General features: G+C 39.3%; 1 protein-coding gene across 32 annotated transcripts in view; it reads right to left on the bottom strand.

Moving 5' to 3' along the window:
• Nucleotides 1-14,020, bottom strand: part of NRXN3 (neurexin 3) — a 960,997-nt gene that overhangs the window by 223,556 nt on the left and 723,421 nt on the right. The window lies entirely within an intron of this gene.

Below are 14,020 nucleotides of genomic sequence, written 5' to 3'. Positions count from 1 at the left end.
CTTTGACTAATGCATTGTCCAGCTGACACATCATGACTGCCTAAGTGACTCCTACTTATGATCTGATGTTTATTTTACTGACAACAAAAAGGGAAACTAATGTCTCAAGAGACTATATTTCACACAGCTGTGGTTAAGGCAGAAATAAATGGTTTTATATCATGCCTTTTAACCTCCAGATATTCAAAAGCATTTCACAAAACAGTAAATTTGTTTGAAATGCAGTGGCACCTGGACAAGGCAAAAAAACAGTGGCCTCTATGTATTTGAGAAAAGCTTGCTCAGTCTTGGAGACAAAATCTATTTTCATACAAGTTGCACCAACACCTATTTTGATATTGCTTAAAGTACCAAGATTTATCTAGGTATGCCAAGTAGGACTTTATGCTGTCATTGGTTACCAAGTAATTGATATTGCAGTGCAGCAACAGCAACTTCACTCATTAGCTTATGGGTGTGAACAATAATTTCGTGATCTTGTAAAGATCCCAAATTGGAAGAAACAGAAAGGATTTCAGGGAACACACTTCAATATAAAAAGGGAAAAGATGGGATATTTTTTCGTCAATATAGGAAGCCAGTAAGTGCTGTGATCCCATAGCTGCCCACAAGTTTATCTAATAAATACAGTTTGAGACTGGCCTTTTCTTGAATGCCTAAAGAAAAGCGGAACAGAAAATATTCTGCATCTAGTTTTACAAGCCACTGAAAAATCCAGATGGTTATTTCAGTATTTGATTTTGCTTCTGCTGCTGATGTCTCACGGACTCCAACACCTAAACCCGTGAGGCAGTCTGTTGGCATGTATAGTTTGCCTCATTACTGACAATGCATATGTTCTGTATAATGCTACTGTATAATGTTTAATGCATAATGGTACTCTTTAGAGCCACAAAGTGCAGAAGTTGCTTATACTAGCATGATTAACACATAATACCACTAAGATCTGACTAAGATTCCTCTTTCCCCCAAACGGTAAAGGCCAGCATTTTCAGAGGTCACATACTACTATTGTCAGTGTAGGCACCCATGATGTGTGGCAAAGATACTAAACATGGGTAGTCATGGGACTGCTTACACTTAAGACTGTAGTGTTTTCACAGGCATCTCCTTAACTTGGTATCCAAAGGTGAATAAATGCGCTAAGCTCAAACTGCAGTTTCCTGTGCTTTGTAAGAAAAGCTAGATGATGACCTTGATCTTGCTCGACACTAGTCTATGCTTTGTTTCAAGATTTCATATACCTTTGTAAACAAAGAGATAAAATACAGAGTAAGAATAAAAGATATCAGTTGATGAAATTCATCTGCATTTGAGTTCTTATTACAAAAGTTTAACAAGCCACTAACTTTTACAGTCTTCAGACAGTTACAGATACAACACTCATCTCTGGTAGCACTTCATAGCCATCTATAATTCTGCCACAAAGATTATTTTCCTAATCTGTCACTGTGACATGGTCACATGTAACAGTCACCCTAGCTCTGTATTGCTCCACAGATCTCCCCTCTCTGCCCAACATACATGGCCCGTCTACTATTTTCACAGCCTAGTCTGTCTGTTTTTTCTCTTATTAAGAGGTCACCTCTGATTTTCCAATGATCTACTGCATTGGTCTCCACTCAAATTTACACGTGGACATCTTTTTGCCAGTCCTGTTCTTTATACATGGGAGGAGCTCCCAATTAAATATGCACAAAGTACTCTACTGCTGTACTTCAATTTTCCGTAAAAATTCTTAATTACTTCAAGTGCAGAGATCACCACCCATAGCTTCTTTGCTGTTACCCCTGTCTTATTCCTTATTCACTTCATCTCTCTATGAAGTTCTTTGCCTTTCCTGTTGCCCTAGGTTACTATTAATAGGATAAAATATGCTTTCTTTTACACATAAATTCAGCTACTTGGAGAACAACTGGCAGTCAGTTCTGAGTCCTGTAGCTCAACATCTTTTAATCATTTCCTTTCAAACCATATCTCCAATGTTTCTTGTGAGTAAACTAACAGGTGATAAGCACAGGAAGGTAAACAAGAAACTGCAATGGCGAATGTGAAAGGAACAGCACTAGACAGTTGCTCTTGAGCTAAGTGGACCTTACCACCAACTGTGATGAGGGATGACTTCAAACTACTGAATCCTCTTCCTTGAGCCAGCTAGGTTGAGCAGATTCAACCTCCTTCCATGTGAACTGACACATACAGCACAGATGCTCCTGTTCTGCACTTCAAACCTGAGAAATCTCACTTTTCTGCAAGCTAAGATTTCTCTCCACCCTCCTCCTCCTCCTCTTTTGCAAGTGTCTCTGCACATAGCCAGCCACTCTAACAAAGAGAAGAGCTGCATGCTCTGCAAGTAGTGAACTGTTCCTGCAGCTGTTAGCACAATGTCTCCCTTGAGAGTGCTCTGAAGTGCTAACAGTTCACCATAACTTCCACATCACTTCTGCTCAACAGGTTTTTTTCCCAATTCTGTTTAAGAGGTGAACTATAAGACAGGCAAAAAGGACAAATATCTTTTTCTACATTTGGATATTTAGAAATCCCTTTGGAGAAAAGAGTTTCCCCTTTACAGTTTATTCTGTTTTAGAAATCAAGCACATTGAGAAGTATGCATACAATTTTTTATTTATGTATATACTTAATTCATACACATATATCTATACATAAAATAATAACGTTAAGACTGACCAGATTACTCAAAACTGAATGCCTCTGCTCTTAACAGCTAGGGACTCAGGAACACAGAAGCTGAAATTTGCAGTGGAACAGTCTCTCTTCTCTTGCCTACATTTAATTATTCCTCACCACTTGTCTATCTTACTGCATGATCTCAGTACATAAGAAAAGTCAATACCACCCTTAGCTGGCAACAAAACATATCTCAAAGGTTTTAGTACAGGCTTTCAAAACCTCTCCAAGCTGGCATAGAAAAGGGGACTGGCTTGTGTTGCTGACTGACCTCTACTAAGTAAACATGATTTTCTTGGTAATATTAGCAGTAGAACTTTTTAGGCATGCAGCAGGGTAGGCTCCGATAAAGCATTGCAGTGGAGTGGTTAGAGTGCTACTGTTTTATACCACAGGGCTCCTAGATCCCATATCTGGCTCTACCAACAACTCCCTCTGTGGCCTTGCCCACTCATGCATTTGATATTCATTTGCTGCATCTGTAAAATATGTAAAATAATAATAATAATCATCATCATCATCATCTAGCTATCACCCCCTCTCAAGATATTTTAAGAGGATTACTGATTTATTTTTAGTACACTGCCCAGACTGTGAATTCATCCAGTAGAAGCATCTCTCCCAGTAAAAAGAACTAACTTGTGAAAAATGTAGTTTCCAGGTGGACATTCTCGCTCAGATTACATTCACTCCTCTTCACAGGCTAAGACACTGCTTTCTCTCAAGAAAGCATCTGTACAAGACAGAACTACTGCATTCTACCCTGTGCTGTGAAATCTAAGACAAGTCACTTACCTCTCTGCCTCATTTTGCCCATATTTTTTGAATAGAAGCAACACTGTTCTTATTGGCTTCAAGGCTGTCTTTGGGGTTTGTCAGCTAGATGTAGCTGTTTGTTACCTCAAAGGACCTAAACAAACAATGCCAACACACCTAACAGGCTATGGTATAGCGTTTTCTGCAAAACAGGACATGTTATCACTTTCAAAGAAAGAAGTGGTGAGACTAGTTCTAGTTAAAGCATCATCTCTTAACAAACACTAGGAATCTGTTATCAACTCCATATTTGAGGAAAGACTACTCATAGCTGAGGTCAGAGGAGAGAACACCTTTTGGAGTACAAAAAAAACCTAAAACCCTTATCAAGCAAAAAATAAAAGTAAAGGGAGTACATTTAGCCCATGTACTTATTTAGGCATCTCACAGAATGAAGAGAGTCTCAAGAATGATTATCAACAGTGATGAGAAATTCATTGTAGATGAACAATAGCACAGGTATAATTCAAACTGCCATCAAGGCAGTATTCACAAAAAACAATGAGATTCACAATGTACCTAAGTAACAATCTATTAAGCACTTGGAAATTCCCTTTATTATTGGGAACCCATTTTTTTTTAACAGGAAAAGGCAGCATTACAGAACTTTCGGTCAGGGAATATGACTAAGGACATCAATGCAACATAGCAGAGACTTAAACTACCGCTCACATGTTGGGAGCAGTTCATCCTCAGCACGAAGATCTTAATGCTGGCTAGAAACCTCCTCTGGGCTTAAAAGTATTTGCACACTTTGATACCACAGTATGACTATCAGTAGTAACTGCCTTAAAACTAACTCCTAAATGTTTATTCTATAACTGGAAGTCACAGAGTTCATTGAAGGGTAAGGTAATCAGCAAGGCAGGCGCATATGCCACCAAGGGCATTAAAATTATAGGTCCCATTTTTTAAAAAACCTACCACAGAGAATCTGAAGCTCCCCTCTATATGCCCTGGATAATAAAGAAACACACTCAATCTGGAAGCACTAGAGGAACAGGTGTCTTCAAGACTGAAGGTAAAAAGGATGAACGTGTGATATTCTCAGGGCTCGTTCCAGAAAAAGCAGGGACTGTTGATGTGGGGACATTGGGAGAGTTGTTTTTGTTAGAGTTGGATTTTTTTTGGAGTGATGGTGGGAGGGGGTTAGTTCCCAGAAAGCTTTGCTGTAAACTTGAGCTGAAAGATGACAATTCTACTTCATCGTGTTGTTACAACCAACCACAAACTCAAGTCTGCCCTCAAACCTGTGCATCCAGATGCTACCTTCCACCTCATTTTTATTACTGAAAGATCTGTAAAGCAAAAAGCCACCAAATCAGGGAACAAAGGTGGTAGGATATGCTAGTAACATTAAAATAAGTTCCCATTATTTTAAAGGTGTGGTGTTCAGCATCTGCCACCATCCAGTGGTAATTCTCCATGCGTTTTAGGTATTGTTCATTAAAAGCTATACTAATTACTATAACTTTCTCATTTCAGCTTTGCATAGAAATACATAATTGTACAATAAATGTTTTTTCCTTTCTTGTGTCTTCAAAATGCAGCTGATCTTTTTTCACTTAGCTTGTAGTCATTGTTAGATGGGAAAACTTCCCCTCATTGCTTCATTTTTTTCCCATCCCCAACACCTGCGGGGCTAACTTGCATGAACTCCCCTCAACAAATCCACAATCAGAAAGCCCGCAAGCAAGGTTTTGAAGCTGCAAATTAGAATTAAAGACAACGATCTGCAGCATCTTACATAAAAATGTTTTTTTCTATTAAGAATATAATTTTCCCCAGACCTACAGGCCTTCTCTCCTCAGACGTGTCTTCCCCTCTGCACATACATACTCTTACTCCTCAAAAGTCCCTGTTAAACAGCCTTGGCCAGGTTTTAAATGGTCCTCCTTATTGAAGTGATCAATTGCAAATTCCTCTCAGGTGAATTGTGTACTGAACATTCACAATTATTGAATTAATAAAAATTGGGCCATAAGTTGAGTGCCTTGTAGCATCCAGTATAAAGTGCTTCAAATTCTGGTAAGGGCACTATAACAGGAGTGCTAAACATGTGGGGTTATACGATACATACCATTTTACACAAAATCCCTACCCTCCCAATAAACTCTACTCAAAGCTAGTCACCGCTCCTTGGCTGAGGTGCTAGCCTGGAGCCAGGAGAACGAAGATACTATGTGGCCTATTTGCTAATTCTGTTTATGTATTTCTAACAGGGATTTCTGGGGTATTTCCAAATAGCTTTATTCACTTATTAACAACATGAACTGGGATATGCAGATATTTTTCTCTGTGGTGCCCTGGAGAGAAATGGGCACAAACTTGCATAAAGCAAGATTCAACAAATGAAGTGAATGAAATATAAAAATCCAACAGAGTAAATTAAAATTGGAAGAAGAGAGTAAAAAAATCCAACCAATTGCCAGATACTGAAGTTATTGTTATTGAAATGAATAGTTACGCAACCTTGAGGAAAAACCTAGCAGTTTACCTTCAAAAATATTCAACTAACCTCAGGCGATCTATAAATACATTGCTACAGAAGTCTCCTTTAACCACTTCCTGCCACTTCTCTGACCCTTTTTCTAATGTGAAGAAATATTCCCCACTTTTTATTTGTCACCATGTTGTTCAACTTGCCTGATTTATTTGATGGCATGATCCGGTGTTCAACATATGACATATGCTTCTGCAAGATCATACTATGATATAAGACCATATTACAAAGAAACCTCTGAATGGGGACTACTCAAACCCTGAATCAGGGGATAACTTGGATAAAACCAACAAATCCTTCTACTACATTAAAGACTATTACAGAGGGGACTTCTTCCCAATAAAGGTACGTGACGCTTCCCATTAAAATAAGTTATTTCAAGGTATTACAATTGCCAAATTAAAAACATTTAGGCAGAAGTTTCCAATACTACCCATCTGCCTTAAGTTATTTACTTCATGAAGTTTCAGCCCCAAAATAATCTCTGTTCCTTTAACACTGCACCTCTTTGGAGTCAGGGAGAGCCCCCAAGACTTCCTGAACCAAAAAAGTTCTCTACTTTGATAAAATATTTGTGAGCAACTGATTAAATTATTCTCTCAACTCACTTAAGTGATTGCTCCACACAAAGAACAACCTTGGAGTTTAGTGGAATAAGGTGACATTTTATAAGACTAAATTGGTACAGCTAGGAAAATGAAGTTTTATGCACATATAAGCCCTTTCTTCATATCCTAAAAGTGGAGGGAAAAAGGTTAGTTTACTACAGCTTTCAAGAAAATCCCATTTCCTGAAAAGGTTGCTGGCATTCATCTGCTAGGTAGTCTAATAAATGTTATTATCACCATACAAATCCTATTCTGATCTTTAGGACAGCACAGCTACATTAAAATAACAGTATCCCCATCAGTTATCGTGTTAACTCAAGTAGCAAAAGAATGTGCAGTTGCAGCTAAAATTCCAGTCCTGTTACGACCTGGAGATGTCCCAAGGTACTATCTCAGCTTTTGTTGTTTGTTGTTTGCTTGGTTGCTTGTTTTGGGTAAAGCCAAGGAAGTAATATACCCACAAAAGTGTTAAAAGAGTATTTGCATGATTGAGTACTCAAGTAAATATAACTGTTTTACTATTAATTTTTACTTGCCAACTGTAGGCCCCAGGATATGATTTGCAGAAGTACTGAGCATTCACAGCTGCAACTTGAAACAACAGGACCTATGCTTGAAAATATGAAAACCCATCCTGTACTAAAACAATTCTCAAAAATAATTCAATAAGGAAAATAAATTTATCCCCAATCCATGGAATTCCCGACTTTAAAATTTCTGATCCCTAATAATTATCTTCCAATATATTTGTGTGCCCTGGTAGTGACAGTAGAGATGGAGATAAGCTGTCAACAGATGAGGTCTTGGCTCACTAGAGTAATGATGAGCTTATAACCTTGTGAACTTAATAATATCAAAGCTTTACTCAATATATAATGTCATATTAATAATTTACAAGCAAAGGCAAACTTTGTCCCAGACATCTGATAATCTCCATAAAGAGATAAACTAGACTAAAACAACAGACAGTAGCATTGCATCAATATGCAGAGAGAGTGGATCTCAACAGTGCTTTTTGATGCCTCAAAGAATGACCTTGTCTCATGCTCCTGAGTCAATAAAGACGGCAATGGCACAGTAGGCATCAGACTGTACCCTAATGTTGAATCAATAATCACTACGCTAGGTCACGGCCCTGCATCAATCCGAGCTAGTTTTGCATTATGATGTTGCAACAACTTGCATGATACTGCAAGGTCACCTTTCATCAGTTTACTGGTGCTATGCCATGATATTGCATGAATATACAGAGGTACTTTCCTGTGACAGTAAATGAATATAGAGAAATGCTAAATTTTGACATGCCCATCAGAGAGTCATCATGCATGATATTAATGCTGGTAAGTGCTGACTTGTATGTCACAAGGCCACCTAATTTTCTCTTTTCAGGACAAATTCAGGTGAGTGTGAGTCCTAACTAAGCAAAGTTTTGCTAAAACCAGTAAAGGTACCCCTTTACCCAAGACTGTCCTTCCACATTTTCACTCCAACCTGCTTGGACAGCAGGTACTTTGTTCTAGCACACTTTTTCTCAGCTCAGCCATTTGACTGAATATGATTGACCTCGCTACAGCCTGTGGAGAGTAACAAGATTCAAAAGGAAACCACTGTGACAGGGAAATGGCCCAATTATGCTGAGCCTAGCTTTTTTCCCTGGCAAAACAGACTCAAAGCATAACACTTCGAGACACAGAAGGAAGCAGGCACCTAGTGATTGCTGTCGAAGAGGGAGAACAAAAAGATGGCAATTATTTTAATCATCTTCCAAGTGGTAGCAGTAATGTTTCTTCTAATTGCAAAGAGAAGCAGAAATGTCAATAGTTCCAACCAGCCTTTCTTTCAGAATGGAGCCTGATTCAGCTCTTTGTTTAGGCTGTTGAAGCATCAACTATTTCCATTAAACTATCCTTGGGTTAGTCTGCTTTGGTCACACTCAGCTTAGATTGAAGTTGAGAGTGATAATTACCATAAATTCACCTTACTTTTCTGGGGTGAATGCGTTTCAACTGGTTGATAGCATTTCCCTGTGTGTATTTCCTTACATCTCCTTACTTTTGCTAGTGATGATTACTGTTAAAGTAGTTTTTTCTGATCTGAACTCCATGGAATTTTATCTTTAAGCATAACAGAGATATATTTATATCAATAAATAAGATATAACAAGGGGCTTTTTTTAAACAATTACAGAAACAGCCCAGTAAGATTCAATGACAGAAGGCACAGCAATTAATAGGTCCTCTGTCTTCACTTTCAATGGCACCTAGTGAGCAACAACCTAAACTGGCAGTAGACCTTGTACTCCTCTGCCTCCACTCTGTGCGGGCATATACTATGTAGGAATAGGAGTCTTCTCTCCAAAATCTCACAGTTTGAAACTGGCAGAGAAGATAGTTTGGTATGTTTTAACAAATACTAAACAGAATAAAACGCAGCAATGAGGAAGAATGTAATGCTGTGCAACACTCTCCCTCAGGCTGGACACTGGAACTTCATTGACTGGTTTGTGCATAATACAAGCACTCCAGCCCCTCTCATGCCACATACAAGGCTCTTCCATAACGGATTTCAGGATCAGTAGATATCCTCCATCCTATCATTTACAAAACTGCTATGGCATTACAGGTGGACTGATCCAAAGTGCTCATATAATACAAGTGTACGTAATGAAGTTGGCACACAACAGTGAATTTTAAACAGCTTGTGTTGGTTTCCCAGGACTATGTGTAACCTGTTCTGGAGTTCCCAGCACATAACTTCATATTTCATTTTGACAGTTCTGTGTATCCACTCTGAGGGCTCGACCTGAAAACCTAGACACGTTTCAGATGTAACAAAAGATTAATTACAAAGACTGAAGTCATTAATGAAGGCTATCAATTATTAATAAGTTGGTCCACTATTCTCTTTTCTCATACTGAGAAGTATTTATAAGCCAGTGGGCAGGGTTCTAGGGCTGATCCCATTACTTAGCAACTGTAATACTCTGTTTGTATGATTAGACCCTACAAGCAAAGCAAGAAAACACCAAACACATTTTTATACAGGAGATATCTAAAGCAAAATTCAACGTAATGGAACTACTTCCCACCTCCAAAAACTTCCTTACCAATGCATTTCAGTGGGCTTTGGTCTTGTATCTGAGCCACTGATTGTTGCTGGTAATGAAGCACTGAACCATGAGGTCTGCATTTTTTATAAAAAGCAGTTAGAGCAATACCTGATAAATTTTAAATGCATCAGTCAAAGCAATATACATATCCTAAGACATAAAGGACCTGTCAGGTGTTTGCCACAGAGAGATATTTTTGAATAATCATTGAAAGATCTCAGAATATTAGCAGGGGAAGTTATCTTCACAAAAGTAAAGTAGAGGTCCTATTTATTATCCTTACATACGTGAAATTTATTTCCCTTGGTAAAAAAAAATCATTATTGAAGAAAAACATTTAATTAAGAAATATTAATAGAAAGATGCCTTTTCAACAATTTATATTAAGATTTTATTACCACATTAAAGATTAAAGCCTACTCAGTTGTGAAATCATCACTTACACAAAGTGACAAAATCCTCATCACTTGTTAACTGCAGAGTAAGGGAAAATGACTTGAAAACATAACACAGTCTCTGTCTTGAAAGATAATGATGATTACCAGAGTTTTTTCTTACTCCAGCATTCTTCATTACTGCTAGATGCACAATAACTTGCAGTTGCCACTTTTCAAAACTTCAAGATGCTTTTAATCTTATTTAGGCTATTGTTTGCAGCATTATAGACAAATTTTAGCTTCTAACTTGAATAGGTTTGATCCATAACATAACATAACATAACATAACGTAGCAGCAATTTTCCAATAAACTGGTATACAATACTGTGGTGAACTGGTAAAATGACATCATATTCCTCCCCTCTGAGGTCATTAAAAAATAATCTAAACCTACCTAATCAAAATAAAAACCTATTGAATGGGCATTATTAAACTCTCTACTTCAGAAAGAATTCTGTTCCTTCTTGCATCAAAAAAATAGAGAACAAACTTTAATAATAATCTCTACATTCTAATCTTCAACTTTTATCCTGAGGAGACAATTTTCCCTGAGGTTACTCCACTGCTTGATTGTCCAGTGTAGCCTGTAAACCATTTTTCAAGGCAAAGACTCAGATATGCCAACAAATGAATTAAAGGAGTTTTATGCTATCATTTGCATAAAATTGTACTTCTAATGCCTGGTGGTGGCTTAGACCTGGCTAACAGCCAAACTCCCACCCAGAGTCTTGCTCACTCCTCTTCCTAGTTTGTCCTCCCTTCTGCTGAAGAGAATGGGAGCTAGAAAGTTTGTGGGTCAAGACAAAAGCAGAGAGATCACTTACTAACTATTGCTGTGGGCAAAACAGACTCAGCTTGGGGAAATGAATTCATTACCAGTTAATATTTATTTATTTGCAGATTTCTTTAGCAGGAAATGAAAAGAGAAACACTAAAACATACAGAAAACCTCTCTCCTCTCCCTTTACGCAAGCTCACCTTTACTCCTTTACTGAAGACTTCTTTCTTCCCTCCTTGCTATCATCCCCTCAGTGAGGCAACAAACATATAAGGGTTGCAGTCCATACACAGTGTTTTCTCTCTGCTGCTCCATCCTTCTCACACTTCTCCTCTGTTCTACCAGGGCCTCTCCACAGGCCAGTTGCTTTGGGTATACCCATCTGCTCCAGCCTGGGTTTTTTTGCAGGCTGCAGTGGCAATCTGCTCTGCCACAGAGCACCTCCTCCTCTCATCTCGGTGCTACCTCTGCTGTTTAGCACCCTTTTTCACACACACCCTGACCCTGACACCACTCCCGGCATTTTCTGCCCTTTCTTGAATATGCTTTCACCAGTGCCACTAGCTTGGCCGATGTCCTGTGGTGGGTCTGGTTTGCAGCCAGCTGCGTCTAGCACAGGGCAGCACCTGGGCTTGTCCCACAAAGGCCATCCTGCAGCCGTCACCTTGCCATTTACATCCAATGCATAGTTTTGCATATATAATACACAATCAGATGGCTCTGCAGCCCCCTCTCTTGCTTCTCCCAGTGTCATTTAAACAAGCTGTACACAAAGATGTGTATGCATCACATTCACAGCAGACCAAATTACTTTTGCAGAGATCTGCTCATTTATAACAGACCTCATAATGCTTCAACTCGTAATGCTTTCTGTCATATCTCGACTCAATTTCTACAACCAAGACAGTGCAGTTTGACAGAGAAGTGAACCACAGGCTCTTTAAATCCAGATCATATAAACAAAAAATCCCAAATTATATGGAGTAATTTCCTTGTTCTCCTTTTAAGCAAGTGACAACAACGACTATTCTCTCTTTATCTATTCCACTTGGCAAAAGTATACTTCAAGTGAAGACATGCAGCACCACTAGGCATCAGACTTGATAAAGACAGAAAGCAACAATCCCACCAGACAATATAGCCCTGCAGATGAACTCCTCCTGCCCCATATTTGCCTGGTTTTGGGAATTTGTCATCTTTCAGTGAGCACTGAAGAACACACATTTCAAGCCCAATTCTAGCTTAACTCCATGAATGTTAATGAAGGGATTGCACACCCATACCTCTGTGGAAATAAAAATTTGCCTCAACAATTGCAACCTTGATATATTTCAAAGTAAATTAAAAAACTTGAATTTGCCACTTTTGCTTAAGACAATGTTTTATCCAAAGAAGAAAGAAATGAGAATCAGGCACTGGGTACATCTCAGTGTAGCAATATCTAAAAGTCTACTGGATTAACACCACTATAGTCACAATGATGTGTTTCAGATTAAGACCCGGAGTTATGTGGAGAACAACACTGAAAACACTTCTATACCTCTACAGAACTCATTTTCCTCATTACAACTTTTTTCCACAGTCAGTTTTGTCACCTACGTTTTTCATTGCAGAAATTAGAGTTGGCTAACATATAGCTCTTGTGGCAGGAGGACAGATAGGAGTAGACCAAGCAGTATATGCACTGTGTAACCAATCGAAGGATATTCAGACATAGCTGAAGCAGATCACTGTTAGGTGCAGTGCTTCAAAACTGTATACAGCCTTCTGTCCACACAGAGCAGTGATCACCCTTCACTGCAGCTGCTCACATTACAAGTGATGTCTTTTCAATTATCTTATCTTGGGACAGTAAGATGGTGACCAGGGGTACAAACCCCCTCCCACTGTAGAGGAGGATCAGGTTCGTGACCACCTGAGGAACCCGAATATTTATAATCCTATGGGACCTGATGAGACGCATCCCAGAGTCTTGAGGGCATTGGCAGATGTGGTTGCCAAGCCACTTTCCATGATATTTGAAAAGTCACGGCAATCAGAAGTCCCTGGTGACTGCAAGAACGACAATGTTGTGCCCTTTTTTAAAAAGGGTAGAAAAGACGACCCTGGGAACTACCAACCTGTCAGCCTCACCTCTGTGCCTGGGAAGATCATGGGACAGATCCTACTAGGAGTTTCGCTAAAGCACATGGAGGACAGGGAGGTGATTAATGACAGCCAGCACGGTTTCACCAGGGGCAAATCCTTTATGACCAACTTAGTGGATTTCTGTGATGGGGTAACTGCACCAGTGGACAAGGGTAAACCAACGGATGTGATCTATCTAGATTTCTGTAAAACCTTTAATACAGTTGCCCACAACATCCCTCCCTCTAAATTGGAGAGATAAGAATTTGATGGGTGGATGGTACGGTGGATGAGAAACTGGTTGGATGGTTGCATTCAAAGAGTAGTGGTCAGAGAAGGCTCCATGAAGATCTTATAGTGACCTTCCAGAGACTACAAGAAAGCTGGGGAAGGACTAGTGTTTGATGGGAACGGTTGGACTCGATGACCCGGTGGGTCTCTTCCAACCTGGTTATTCTGTGATTCTGTGACTATTCATAAAGGTTTGTGATGATAGGATGAGGGAGAATGGGTATAAACTGGAGAGGGGCAGATTTAGACCAGACGTAAAGAAGAATTTCCTCACCACAAGAGTGGTGAGACATTGGAACAGGTTGCCAACGGAAGTTGTGGATGCCCCATCCCTGGAGGTGTTCAAGGCCAGGTAGGATGGGGCCTTGGGTAACCTGCTTTAGTGAGATGTCCCTGCCCACGGCAGGGGGGTTGGAACTAGATGATCTTTAAGGTCCCTTCCAGCCCAAACTATTCTATGATTCTATCTTAAAGGCCAGATTTACCATTATGTAATTACAAGTTCACAAGCCCATTAATAACAATCTTGGGAATCACTGCAAGGCTCCAGATGACATAACACATGAGATGATCTCTGATACAGGTTTTAGGAACTGAGCCAACATGTCATCTAATGTGTCAAAATGCCTATTTCCTAGACCAACAATAGGAAACCAAAGGACA

This window comes from Phaenicophaeus curvirostris, chromosome 5 (assembly GCF_032191515.1).
Source record: "Phaenicophaeus curvirostris isolate KB17595 chromosome 5, BPBGC_Pcur_1.0, whole genome shotgun sequence".
NCBI lineage: Eukaryota > Metazoa > Chordata > Aves > Cuculiformes > Cuculidae > Phaenicophaeus > Phaenicophaeus curvirostris.
The sequence above is the reverse complement of the archived record's forward strand: the minus strand, read 5'-3'. Positions and strand labels throughout refer to the sequence as shown.